At 46.0% G+C, this 14,319-nt stretch overlaps 1 non-coding gene across 1 annotated transcript; it reads left to right on the top strand.

Annotated features, from left to right (window-relative positions):
* The first annotated feature begins 8,592 nt into the window (after nucleotides 1-8,592).
* LOC114810436 lies at nucleotides 8,593-8,730 on the top strand. Its single transcript, XR_003758136.1, has one exon. It is a non-coding gene; the product is annotated as a small nucleolar RNA SNORA7 (small nucleolar RNA).
* The last annotated feature ends 5,589 nt before the right edge of the window (nucleotides 8,731-14,319 follow it).

Here is a 14,319-nt window from a genome sequence, read left to right as displayed (position 1 = left end):
GACTGTACCCCAGTGCTTAAACAGTGCATGGCACATAGTAAGAGCTTAAAAAATACCACAATTTATATTATTTTTATTATAATCCTGGCCCCACAGCTTGTCTCCTGGGTGACCTTGAGCAAGTCGCTCAACTGTGCTTCAGTTATCTCACCTGTAAAATGGAGAATAAGATTGCAAGTCTTATGTGGAACATGGACTGTGTCCAACCAGTTTAACTTGTATCCACCCCAGTGCTTAGTATGGCGCTTGGCACATAGTAAGTGCTTAACAAATTCCTTTTGAAAAAAATGCTATTACTATCCCTCCTTTGTGAGATGGTCAGAAATGTCATTTCCCACACACACCCCCAAAGGGCTTATCGCTCTAAGAGATGTAGAACCGCCTGCAACTCTACCCGCTCCCCAGCGCTTCCCCAGATCCAGATGTAGTTCATTAAAACCCTGCAGCAGGTTGAAGGCTAGCAGCAGATGTTCCCACGGCAATTTAAAAAAAAAAAACCCACAGAATCCTGCAGCGGCAGCTGGACAGAGACCTCAGTGAAACACCTGAGGCCAGGGATCCGTGCGAATGTCTTTGTAGAGCCGTTCAAAACCGAGACAGCATGGTCTGATGGTTAGAGCACGGGCCCAGGAGTCAAAAGACCGGGGTTCTCATCCCGGCTCTGTCATTTGCCTGTTGTGTGACCTTGGGCAAGTCATTTGTCAATTGTTATTGAGTGCTTACTGTGTGCAGAATGCTGTACTCAGCGCTTGGGAGAGCACGTTATAACTTTTCTGTCCCTCAGTTTCAATCAGTCCATCATATTTATTGAGTGTTTACTAGATGGAGAGCACTACAGTGCTCTTGGGAGAGCACATTACAACTGAATCAGCTCCTTAAATGTAAAATGGGATTCAACAATACCTGTGCTCCCTTCCTACTTAGATTGTGAGCCCCATGTGGGACAGGGACTGTGCCTGACCGGATTAATTTATTTCTACCCCAGCTCTTAGAACAGTGCTTGACGCGTAGTAAATGCTTACAAATACCATTAAAAAAAAAGATGAGATTCTGTTACAACCCAATAGGAATTCATTTGCATCCTCAAATACACAATCTGCATTTTCCAATTGAAATCCAGCTCTCCTCCTCCAGGCCGCGGGGTTGGATTGGCCCAGCTCGACCGCCAGCTTTCTCGGTGTTTTAATCAGCGCTCGATGATGTGATAATATTCTTAAGTCGGGAAAATAAAAGTGGCATTTGTTTAGGCGTAATTAATGAAATATTTATGTTGCATGAGACCGTGTGATAAAACCTTGTGCTTCAAGTCCCTTTGCTTCTGATTACATTTGTGATTTTTTTTTATATGACCAGACATTCTGACGCCAGCTATTTTACACTGAGCAGATGTCATGTAGTAAAAATGGGGGCCAGATGCAGGGAGCCACAGAAGGGTAATTTGTTTAAGAGCTGGCTCGGACTTCTTGCATTCAATTACCCTACAGAACAAGCCTCCTGCGATCGTTTAGGTGGTAAGGCCGACATCAGGCGTGGGCTCCGATAATAGATTTCATTTCGGAATGCATTCTCGGCATCAGGCTACCTTGATGGTGTTTAAAGAACTAATTGATTGTTGCATAATACCTGGTATGTAGAAAAATCATGCATACCTCGCTTCCCCGTCCCCAATGAAGCCCTTGGTCGGGGGCCAGGAATCTAGTGATCACATTCGGCTGCGTTTCCAATTGTCCTTTGGGTCGGCCTGGAGTGACGTGGGACAGGTGCAAGCCTGGGAGGGAGGGGAAACTTCTGTGAAGCTGGAGGAAGCGTCACTTTTGCCCAAAGTTTGGTTTCTTGTCTCAGGCTGCAGCCACTGGCCACCCAGAGCCCAGACTGGCCAGTATGAGTCCTCCTCGTCTGAGTCCTCCTTGTCTGATGATGCCTTGGAGCCACAGGTCTCCCTGCTCCCTAAGGTACCTGACCCCAAGAATTTCCTCTGCTGGGGAGGGGGAGAGGGCATGAGAGCCAGGGGGAGGGGTTTTTGCAGGATGGTTCAGGACCTTCAGAGGCCTAGTGGAGAGAACGCAGGCCTGGGAGTCAGAAGGACCCGGGTTCTATTCCAGGCTCGACTACTTGTCTGCTGTGTGACCCTGGGGAAGTCACTTATCTTCTCTGAGCCTCAGTTCCCTCATCTATAAAATGGGGATTAAGAGTGGAGCATGGACGGTATCCAACCTGATCAATTTGTAACTGCCCCAGCCTGATACATGGTTAGCGCTTAACAAATCCCATAAAAAAAAAAATTAAAACTTCAAAGCACTGGAGTCTCAGAACTGAAGTGACATTCCCTGGTGCCCGAAACCCAAAACCTCTCCAGCTGGATTCCCTTCGGATATTCCAAATCACCCATTTCTCAGATCTTGATTCCTCCCCCCAACATCCCCCCCGTTGCCGCCACCTCTCTCTGCAGAGGATTCAATTTGAAAAAAGTGGACGTGTTTACTTGAAACCTCTCCGAAGCTCCAAGCGACAGAGTGGTTTGAAAATGTGGCCCATCGAGCAAAACCATTGAAAAAATGAAAACAAACAGATGCACGTTTCCCTGGGGGGTGGGGGGAAGCAGCTTCGTTGAAGAAGCACTAGAGACAGATTGCATGCAAAATGATATGTTGATTCTAATCTGAGATGCGCAGTGAGCCATGCAGTTTCATAGAGAAATTGATACCCTGGAAGGGTGGACTGTCTATTACGCGGAGAGGGAGGATGGTGGGTTCACGGTGGGCAGATCGCTGCTTTTTCTGCATTTCAGCCCACGAGAGCGTTGGCTGGAGCGAATGTCTTTGGGAGTATCCTGTCTTGGGGGCTCACAGGTGCCAGATTGGAGGAAGGTGCATGTTATTCTACTGGAGTTTGGGAGCCATGATGGACCAGAATCATCCCCCCCGACAGCCCTGGGTAGAGGCAGATGCCATGTGAGATGCTGAATGCCACTGGGGTGCTGGGTTCAGCTGCCCCGAGGCCTTGGAACGTGTGTGTGTGTGCCCACGTCCGTGTACGTCATCCTAAACTTCTACTGGCCATTCCCAAGTGCTATTTATTTCTATGAATATCGGTCTCCCCCTCTAATAATCATAATTATGGTATTTGTTAAGCACTTACTGTGTGCCGGGCGCTGTATTAAGCACTAGGGTAGATACAGTCAAGTCAGGTTGGACACAGTCACCTGTCCCACATGGGGCTCACAGTCTCAATCCCCATTTTACAGATGAGGAAACTGAGGCACAGAGAAGTAAACACTAAGCACTCAATAAATACAAATGAATGAGTGCTGATTTCCTGCTCAAGAAAGGGCCCCGAAAAACCCATCCCTGTCAAAGCCCTGGGGAAGCTGGGTACGGTGGAAGATGAATTTTTTCTGGAAGGAAAGCTCTGTGTCAAGTTAACCTGATTTATTGATTGTTCCTCAATATCTGTTCTCTCCCCTTCCAGCCCTTCCAGGAACGGCAGGCTCTAAGGAGGCAAAGGAAGCTGAAATAAGCAAGTAAGCAGTTGGTGAAGCAGGAAGAACTGAAGCGTCAGCTCAGCCCAGGTGGGCACAAGTTCAAAAAGGAGACATTTTTAGGCTCAGGGGTTGGTGGACTCTAGAAGAACCAGGGATGTGGTAGTGAGAGCATTTTCTCAGGGTGAACCACCAACCTCTTTTTTCATTTTTGTTTTGGCATTCGTTAAGTGCTTACTATGTGCCAGCTGCCATACTAAGCGCTGGGGTAGATAGAAACAAATGAAGTTGGACGCAGTCCGTGTCCCACCTGGGGCTCACGGTCTTAATCCCCGTTTTACAGATGAGATAATGGAGGCACAGAGAATCAAGTTGAGGTTTAAATTATACATTATAAATCATTTATATTAATGTTTATATTATAAGAATCGTGGTGTTTGTTGAGCACTTACTATGTGCCAAGCACTTTGCTAAGCATTAAGATAATGAGGTTGGACAGGGTCCCTGTCCTATTTGGGCTCATGGTCTGAGTAAGAGGGAGAACAAGAATTGAATCCTCATTTTACAGATGAGGAAACTGAGACAAAGCCTTTTTTTGGAATTATTGTTATTATTGTTGTAGGATTTAATCTCCATTTGGTAGATGAGGAAACTGAGCACAGAGAAATTAAATGACTTACCCAGCGTCACATAGCGAGAAATCAGCCTGGATGAGGGATTCCCTCCCCTGACCAAACTCCTGACCGTCCCCCAGAAAGCATCGCAGCATTCCCACTCCTCCTCATTGTTTTGCCTGTAAATATCCCAGAAGAAGCAGGATTGTGAAGATCAAAACTCAGTTGCGTGCGGCAAACTTCTGGAACAAACAGTTGTGCTTGCAGGTTTCACGTCCTTCCCGGAGGAAGGTGATGTAGGAAGATGCCTGCCATTTCTGGTTCCCAGGGCAGACTAGATGATCCAGAATATTTGCTGTGCAGGTCTGGGCTAGCAGGGCTGTCCGTTTCTTCCAGACGGGAATAGAATCCCTTGCTTCTTGAGAGGCTCCCACCTTCCTGGCTATTTGGGGAATCTTCTGTCGGCCCAGTGCATAGGCTCCACTTGTCTCCGTGTGCACCCCTGTGTGTGTGCACCCGTGTACACACGCATCATTTTGAAATCTCCGTTTGCAGGCAATCCAGTGACAGCTGGAGGAGGTAGAGGAGCGGCAGTGAGTGGCGGAAATCCAAGGGGTTAAACTGGAGAAAGCCTTGCGAAGAGAGTCAGGTAAATCAAGAATAAACCTGAGAGCGTGCGTGTGCTTGTGTGTGTGAGTGCGCCTGTGCAGGAGCACAGAATCTGAGTTCTCAGCTTGATGGTAATGCAGGTTTTGAAGATTTGGTATGAAAGAATAAAAACGCATGGCTCACTATGGCTAGGTCAAGCTGAACATCTGCAGTCCACCTGAGTGCTCTTCCCACCTTCCAAAGACTTCCAGTTGTGACCCAGTTCAAACTCACCTTCACCACTAATGTGTGACTGGTTCTAGGTCCCGGGACCGAGGTAGTGACCCTCCAGCTATTGAACCCACAGTTCTTAAACTTGGAGTCCTTGCACCAGCAGCTTCAGCTAAGCCCACAAGCCCTCAGCAGCCCCTGGGTGGATGATGGGGGGGGCCTCTTGTTGAAGCATTTGGAAGGAAGGGGTGTGAAGCCTGGACTTATGGGATTGAAACCTCTGTGCTTTGTTTTTGAAGATGCTCCTGATGATAAAGCCCTCACTAATAATAATAACTGTGGTAGTTATTGAGCACTTACTATGTGCCGAGCACCGTTCTAAGCCCTGGGGTAGATACAAGGTAGGTTGGGCACAGTCCACATGGGGCTCACAGTCTTAATACTGGGTACACTCACACATACACATTTTCCCTCTGCCTCTCTCTGTGGATATGGTCATCTCTGTCCTATGCATAGTCCCCAGATGAAGTGAGCGATAAAAAATAGGAACGTGTAAGCTAGACTGTAAGCTCATTTTGAGCAGAAACTGTTTCCTTTTATTGTTATATTGTACTCTTCCAAGAGCTGAGTACAGTTCTCTGCACACAGTAAGTGCTCAATAAATACGACAGACTGACAAATAAGTTCTAAGGTCTGGAGGGGCAGTACTGTGGCATTAGCGAGGGAAGCGGGGTGGCCTAGTGGAAAGAGCTCAGATCTGGTGGTCAGGACATCTGGGTCTGCTGTGTGACTCTGGGCAAGAAACTGCATTTCCCTGGGCCTCAGTTCCCTCACCTGTAAAACAGGGATTGCTTTCATCAATTGCCGTCAAGTCATTTCCGACTCACAGCGGCTGTATGGGTACGTTTTCTCCAGAACATCCTATCTTCGGCCTTAACCGCAACCCTGCTAACGGTTCTTCCGTTATCGTTGTTATGGTTTCTATCTACCTGCTGGTGGTCTGCCTCTTCCACATTTTCCCTAGCCTTAGTGTCTTCTTCAGAGAATTGGTCCTCCTGGTGATGCATCCAAAATATGCTAAATAGAGTCACTGGCCTTCCAAAGACCACATTCCAAAACCCATTTGTTTGCCTTTCAGGCAGTCCATGGCATTCACAAAAGCCTTCTCCAGTACCACATTTCAAAAGAATCGATGAGCTTTCTTTCCTGATTTTCACTGTCCAACGTTTGGAGTCATACTTTGTCACTGGAAACATTAACAATATAGAATTGACAATTCGTATTTATATGGCATTAATTACATCAGCAAGTTTCATGATTTTTTTCCCAGGATCTTCATAGCAATTCTTCCTAATGCTGATCTTCTATTTCTTGACTATTAGTTCCTTTATTTTTGATTATCGATCCCGGGAGAGAACAATTGTCAACTCTTTCAATCTTCCCTCTAGGTATGGGGACTACATACCTGTTAATAAATCAATGATATCTCTTGAGCGTTTAATGTATGCAGAGCACTTGGGAATGTTGGTAGACACATTCCCCGCCCAAAAGGAGTTTACAGTCTAGAGGGGGAAGCAAACATTAAAATAAATTACAAATATGTTCATAAGTGCTGTGGAGCTGATGATAGAGAAGCAGCGTGGCTCAGTGGAAAGGACCTGGGCTTAGGAGTCACAGGTCATGGGTTCTAATCTGCACTCCACCAATTATCAGTGGGTGACTTTGGGCAAGTCACTTAACTTCTCTGTGCCTCAGTTACCTCATCTGTAAAAAGGAGATTAAGATTGTGAGCCTCATGTGGGACAACCTGATTACCCTGTATCTACTCCAGGGCTTAGAACAGTGTTCGGCACATAATAAACACTTAATAAATACCAACATTATTATTATTAGGTTCTAATCCCAGGTCCGCCACTTATCAGCTGTGTGACTTTGGGCAAGTCACTAAACTTCTCTGTGCCTCAGTTCCCTCGTCTGTAAAATGGGGATGAAGACTGTGAGCCCCACATGGGACAACCTGATTACCTTGTATCTATCCCAGTAAATACAACAGTGCTCGGCACAGAGTAAGCGCTTAACAAATATCATCGTCATTATTATTATATCAAGTACTTAAAGGGTACAGATCCAGGTATATAGGTGACGCAGAAGGGAGAGTGAGTGGCTTTGTTTGGGAAGGGTTCTCCTCTAAGGCAATCATGTCTACCAATTCTGTTGTACTGTACTCCCTCAAGCACTTAGTAAAGTAATGGGGATTAAGAGTGGGGCAGTGGTACCCAAGCTGATTAGCTTGCATCTACCACAGGGCTTAGTACAGTGCCTAGTGCATGGTTAGCGATTAACAAATACCATGAAAAAAATTAAAACTCCAAACCACTGGGGTCTCGGAGCTGAAGTGACATTCCCTGGTGCCCGAAACCCAAAATGTCTCCAGCTGGATTCCCTTCCGATATTCCAAATCACCCATTTCTCAGTTCCTGATTCCTCCCCGCACAATCCCCACCGTCTCCGCCACCCCATTTGAATCCCCATTTCTATTTGGGAACAATAGAACCCAGAACCTCTGACTCCCAGGTCTGGACTCTAGCCATTCAGCCACACTACTTCTCCAACGATTCCTACTCAGCTTGTCTCCTGCCCCACATACCCTACTGAGGTGGTTTATCCTCCAGTAATGACGGCCTAACCCAAGGGGAAGCCCCTTCCTGCTAGATTGTAAGGTCCTTGAAGACAGGAACCTTGTCTAACAGCTCTTGTATGCTCTCAAACGTTTAGTTCAGTGCTCTGCGTAGAGTAAGCACTCAAGAAATCCTACTGGATTAAAGGGATTAGAGGTAGGAGGGTGCAAACTTGTTGAGTGCTTTAAAGCTGACGTTGAGGAGTTTCTGTTTGATACACCCACTGGGTAAACATGGACTGAACATTTTTGGAGAAAAATGAGCCGGGCAGCAGAGTGAAGTAAAGACTCGAGAGGGGAGAGACAGAAGATAGGTCAGCGAGAAGGTTGATGCAGTAGTCAAGACAAGTTAGGATTAATGTTTGGATCAGTATAGTAGCAGTTTGGATGGAGAGGAGAAGGGAGATTTTAATGATGTGAAAATTAGAACAGACAGGATTTGGTGACGGATTGAATAGGTGGGTTGAATGAGAAAGATGAGGCCAGCACAATGTCAAGGTTACAGGCTTATGAGTTAGGGAGGATAGTGATGCTGTCTACAGTGACGGAAAAAACAGGAGGAGGTAATATAAATAAATTACAGATATGGATGTGAGTGCAGTGGGGCTGAGGGAGGGGTGAATAAAGGAAGCAAGTCAGGGCGAAGAGGAAGGGAGTGGAAGTAGAACACAACAGAGTTGGCAAGCGTATTCCCTGTTCACAACTAGCTTGCAGTCTAGTGGAGGAGACAGACATTAATATGCATAAGTAATTCAGAATATATAATTTAAATGTTCATATCATTAGTAGTATGTTCGATAAACTTTTTCTGATTTCTGGATTGTGTTTCTTAGCCAGTATCCCAGCGGGGTTTGGGTGGTTCCTTTAGGTGGCTTGGGGATTCCGAATTCAGGCCAGTGAAACCATCTTACTCCCTTTCTGTTCACTACAGCAATCTTGCCTTAGTTTGGAGCTTGCTTCTGTGAGCAGTAGGAAGCCCAGATTTAAACAAATCTAAAACCGAGAGCCTCTCAGCGTCGCACCTGGAGAGTTCCCAGTACTCTAACAGTCTCGACTATGGGAGGGAAAGTCAAGCAGAGGCCTCCTCATTCCATTCTGAGCTTGAACGGGTGCTAGCGAGTGGAAGACAATCTGCTACATGTCAAAACTCCCCTGTTCTGGGCAGCACAGCACGGGAGAGAGTCGAGGGTGGAGACTCAGGTTTATTGCGCGGAAGGAGGCAGTGGTAAACCACTTCTGGATTTTTACCAAGAAAACTCTATGGATACACTACCAGAGAGATTGCAGATGGAGGTGGGTTGTGCTGGGAGAGATGTGTCCATGGAGTCGCTATGGGTCGGACACGACTCACAGCATGAGACAACAACAACAAAACCGAGAGATCCATTAATGAGCGAGAGCATATTTACGGGTAGGAGTCAGAAAGTTGTTTCCTATAGCCGAAATCAGGGGGAAGAAGCAATCTGGCCAGGAAGGGAGAGTCAATCAATTAATGGTATTTATTTGAAGCATACTATGTGCAGAACACTGTACTATACTCTTAGTAAAGTACAATACGAGAGAGTCTGTAGACACGTTTTCTTCCCACAGCGAGCTCACAGTCGAGTTTCCAGATCTATTTGCCCCAATAATCCTACATCCTCCATGACAAAAAAGATCGATTTGACTCATTCCCCCTGTAGCTTTAGTAATATAATCCCCTGATTTTAAATTCATTCATTCATTCAGTTGCATTTATTGAGAGCTTACTGTGTCCTGTCTCTCTCAGGGTGATTGGACAGAGAGTTGCCGATAACCCCATGACCTCAGGCAGGAGAGACTCTGCTTCTGGTCACATGCCACAAAGGAGGAGAGTCTGGAATATTGCAAACCAGCCCCCACCCCCCATAATTAATATACTCGAACTTGTAATAACATTTGTGTAATAACAATGTTCTTCTGTTGTTTAATATTCTGTTCATCCCTTTAAAAAAAAGGGTGCTGTAGCTTAATGAATGACCGATGCTTATTAGGTTAAGTTGTATTTGAGGAGGCCTGTGCTTATATAGTTCAAGTGATTTAATAGGTATTATTAGGATAATTAGAAAATGATCACAGTTGAGCAATAATATTGAGCTATAAAGGTTGTGAATAACCAAATTTAGAGGCAGGCCTGCAAACACTAGTCTTCAGTGACATTTACGCAACTCTCCTCTGATAATTATGTGAGCCAGGAATGAAAGGCCCCTTTGTTCAGATCAGTTATTCATTAGCCGCCGCATTGAATTAGCGAGAACATGCGTGGGTTCCACACAAAGTACAGTGATAGCTGATGAACAAAATGAGCCTTTGATGATCTCCTAATTGTAGTGACAACAATTCCGTCTTTCTCCCCCAACCGTCAGAGATAATCACAGCCCAAAGAATGATTTTCTTTTCTCCCTCTCCCCCACTGGGTCTTCCCCACCCCCTACCCCCCACATTGTCCCCCGGAAGAAACACAACACACCGTGGTTTACAAATCCTGATTGTGTGGCAGATTGTCTTCCAGCCCAGAGGAGTCGGAGAAGGGATTGGAATGGGTTGGTTGAGATGGTTGCCTGACTTCGGTGACTGGGCCACAGCGGAGAGGAGTCTTCCTGGTCCTGGAAGGAGGGATGGGGGTCTTTAGGAAGGGTACCAAGGCATGCAACGGACCATCTCTCCCTTCACCCTTTGGTTGTTGAGACTCCTCTGTGAGCAGATGTGTTTCGTTGGGTTGAGTTTTCAAAGTAAGAAGCATTGTGGCCTAATGAATAGAGCACGGGCGGACCTGGGTTCTAGTCCCGGCTCCATCACTTGTCTGCTGTGTGACTTGGGGCAAGTCACTTTATTTCTCTGGGCCTCAGTTCCCTCAACTGTAACATTGGAGATTAAAACTGTGCCATCCCTGTGGTGCTGATTAGTTGGTACCTAGTCCTAAGTGCCCAGTGCTTAGTACAGTACCTGGGACACAGTAAGCACTTAATAAATACCATTTAAAAAATGCCAAATAATTTGTTTTTGCTCCCAATTTGCCTGTTTTCAACCCAGGCTGTAGGGCGTGTTAACTAGTGGGAATTACCTTCTTCCTCGAAACATAAGAACGTGAACAAAGCCAAAGCTTAGTTTAGCTTTGATAGAGAAGCTAACGGGATCGTTTCTGCTCAGCTTCTTCCCCGGGGGCCAGAAAGGCTGACCAGCAGGTTGGGAGTAGGATGGGAAAATGATCAAAGATAATAATAATGTTGATATTTGTTAAGCACTTACTATGTGCAGAGCACTGTTCTAAGCGCTGGTGTAGATACAGGGTAATCAGATTGTCCCTCGTGAGGCTCACAGTCTTAATCCCCATTTTACAGATGAGGTAACTGAGGCCCAGAGAAGTTAAGTGACTTGCTCACAGTCACACAGCTGACAAGTGACAGAGCGGGGATTCAAACCCATGACCTCTGACTCCCAAGCCCGGGCTCTTTCCACTGAACCACGCTACTTCTCTGTGAGCCAGAGGGATTCCCGGTCACCAGATGGCGCTGGGAAGTCTTATTGTCCCTGTGGAAGGAAGGAGGATTTAGTTTGGGCTGAAGATGTACCCCGTGGTCCTCTGACTGGTCCTTCAGGCGCACAATCGAGTCTGTTGGTTGGCTGACTTGAAGAACAGAGGGAGCAGCTTGTCCTAGTGCAAAGAGTGTGGGTTTGGGAGTCAGAGGACCTGGGTTCTAATCCCAGCTCCGTCAGCTGTCTTCCGTGTGACCCAGGGCGAGTCATTTTACTTCTCTGGGCCTCAGTTCACCTCATCTGTAAAATGGGGATCAAATCCTCCTCCCTCTTACATAGAATGTGAGCCCCATGTGGGGTGTGGACTGTGTCCAATCTGCCTAGCTTGTTCCTACCCCAGCGCTTAGTACAGTGTCTGGCACATAATAATAATAATAATAATGTTGGTATTTGTTAAGCGCTTACTATGTGCCGAGCACTGTTCTAAGCGCTGGGGTAGACATAGAGGAATCAGGTTGTCCCACGTGGGGCTCACAGTCTTCATCCCCATTTTACAGATGAGGGAACTGAGGCACAGAGAAGTTAAGTGACTTGCCCACAGTCACACAGCCGACAAGTGGCAGAGCTGGGATTAGAACTCATGAGCCCTGACTCCAAAGCCCATGCTCTTTCCACTGAGCCACGCTGCTTCTCCATATGCTCTCCACATAGAGAGCGCTGAACAAGTCCCATTAAAAAACAAAACAACAAAAAAGACCCCAAGCAGAGTGATAATAATAATAATTATGGTATGTGTTAAGCACTTACTTTATGCCAGACACTATACTCAGCGCTGTTCCCTCCTAGGAGCTCTGAACAAACGATCAGTAATAGGGCACTAAATCAGTCAATGAATCAATCACATTTATTGAGTGCTTGCTATGTGCAGAGCACTGGATGTAGTGCTTGGGAGAGTACAATGCGACGGAATTAGCCGACACGTTCCCGGCCCATAACGAACTTATAGTCCAGAGGGCATGTGAAGTAGGGGGCTGTCTGTTAGGGCTGAACATCAAGAGTGAATATTTTCCTAACGAAGAGCATTCTGAGAGGGGCGAGCCTGGCAGGAATCTTGAAAACTAGATAGACTAACGAGGGCAGTCAAAACCGCCGGGGCTACAAGACAACTGCCCGCTGCTTCATTTTACTGCGGTGCAGATTGCCCATTTTGGGGGCCGTGGATGGGCCTTGCATTTAAAATATATGTATATATATATATATATCCAGTGCTGCCCAGTTGCCCAGTTTCAGTTTACTTGCTGCCCAGTTTCAGAGCACAACTGGTAGAGACAAGGAGTACTTTGCAACCTCTATAACCAATCTCTTGCACGGCTCCTCAGTCCTACTGAAGCTCCTCTGTTGATTTCGATGGAAGAGTTCATCACCATCATCCAAGTGACCTGGTTTCCAATGAGTCCGAGCCAGGAAAACAACCCCTCTCACCCCGTGAGAACATTGTTCTCAAGTGAAGAGCTCCCCTCGCTAACCACTGGTCACCAAGAACACCACCTCCTTGACCCCCTGATGATTTTTTATGGTATTTGTTAAGCCCTTACTATGTGCCAGGTACTGTGCTAAGTGCTGGAGTAGATACAAGCTAATCAAGTTGTATGTAATCCTTGTCCCACTGGGGTACACAGTCTTAACCTTCATTTGTCGATTAGATCGTAAGCCCGTCACTGGGCAGGGATTGTCTCTATCTGTTGCCGAATTTTATATTTCAAGTGCTTAGTACAGTGCTCTGCACATAGTAAGCGCTCAATAAATACTATTGAATTAATTTGACAGATGAGGGAACTGAGGCACAGACAAGTGGTGGAGCTGGGATTAGAACCCAGGTCCTTCGGATTCCCAGGCCCGGTCTCGATCCACTCGGTCACGTTGCTTCCCCTCAGCTCCTCTCTCCCTCTCCTACTCCCCTAAGTTTTAGGGAGCACTCCAACTCCCCCAAACTGCTCCATTTCTGTTGGTTATCTCCCAGATGGAGGTGGGAGGTTGCTTTTTCAATCAATCATATTTGTACAATGTGCTCGGGAGAGTATAACAGAGTTAGTAAAGACATTCCCTGCCCACAGTGAGCTCACAGTCTAGAAGAGGAGTCAGACATTCATATAAATCAGTAAGTTGCAGATATGCACGTAAGGACTATAGGTTATTGAGTGCTTTCTGTGTGGAAAACACTGTTCTAAGCTCTTGGGAGAGTATAATATAGCAGAGTTGTTAGACATGTTCCCTGCCCACAACAAGCTTACAGTCTAGAGGGCTTTTTGCTGGATTTATAGGTCAGGGAAGTGGCAACTAATGACTTTACCAAATAGAAATGTCAGATCGCTTCCATTTAGCCCCTCCTAATTGACTGCAGTTAAAATTCTTGATTAATGAGAAGTTGTCGCCCAGCCATTTTGAGTGGATTCACTCATATTCAGAGCCAATTTCTTGGGTAGCACTGGGTTGAGTGGAGAGTAGCCAAAGAGCTGAGATAATTCGGGCTGCGATGCTTTCATTCGATTCAGTTCAGTCGTATTTCTTGAGCGCTTACTGTGCGCAGAGCACTGTTCTAAGCAATTGGAAGAGTACAATATAGGCACAGGCCTAAGTTGGTCTTTCTCCCCAGTTACCCTAATCATTCCCCGCCACTGGCCCCAAGGTCTGTTCTTGGTTTCTGAGGACAGAACCCTATCGCAATAGCCTCTCCTGCCTCCTCTTTTGCCATTAGACTTGGGCACTGAGGCCTTTAGCCACTCTGGGCCTCAGTTTCCTCATCTGTAAAATGGGATAATGATCTCTGCTTCTCTTCAGCACTTAGAACAGTGCTGGGCACATAGTAAGCACTTAATATCATCATTATTATTTACCTCACCAGGATGATGTGAGGATAAAATGTGATTGTGGAGGGGACAGTACTTTGGAAGAATAATAAGAACGCTCTACTCATTCAAAGATAATTTTTACCAACACGGCAGCAGGTTATGTTAATGATCTATTTCACATTGCTGGAGTGGGACCATTTCTTTGAGGCGAGTATGTAGATTTATGTAAATTAATACTCACATATTTGCAAAACAGCAGGCACAGTTCTGTCCTCAAATTAGTTGGGAAAAATTGTGTGGCCTGAATTCAGATACTAATGTTTTCTCCAAATTCATTTTCCCACATTCTGACCTTCTGGACTAGATGAGACTTTTCTCTGGACTATA

The sequence above is a fragment of the Ornithorhynchus anatinus genome, chromosome 3 (assembly GCF_004115215.2).
Source record: "Ornithorhynchus anatinus isolate Pmale09 chromosome 3, mOrnAna1.pri.v4, whole genome shotgun sequence".
In the NCBI taxonomy this organism is placed as follows: domain Eukaryota; kingdom Metazoa; phylum Chordata; class Mammalia; order Monotremata; family Ornithorhynchidae; genus Ornithorhynchus; species Ornithorhynchus anatinus.
Note: the sequence above shows the minus strand (reverse complement) of the source record. Positions and strands in the feature narration are given on the sequence as shown.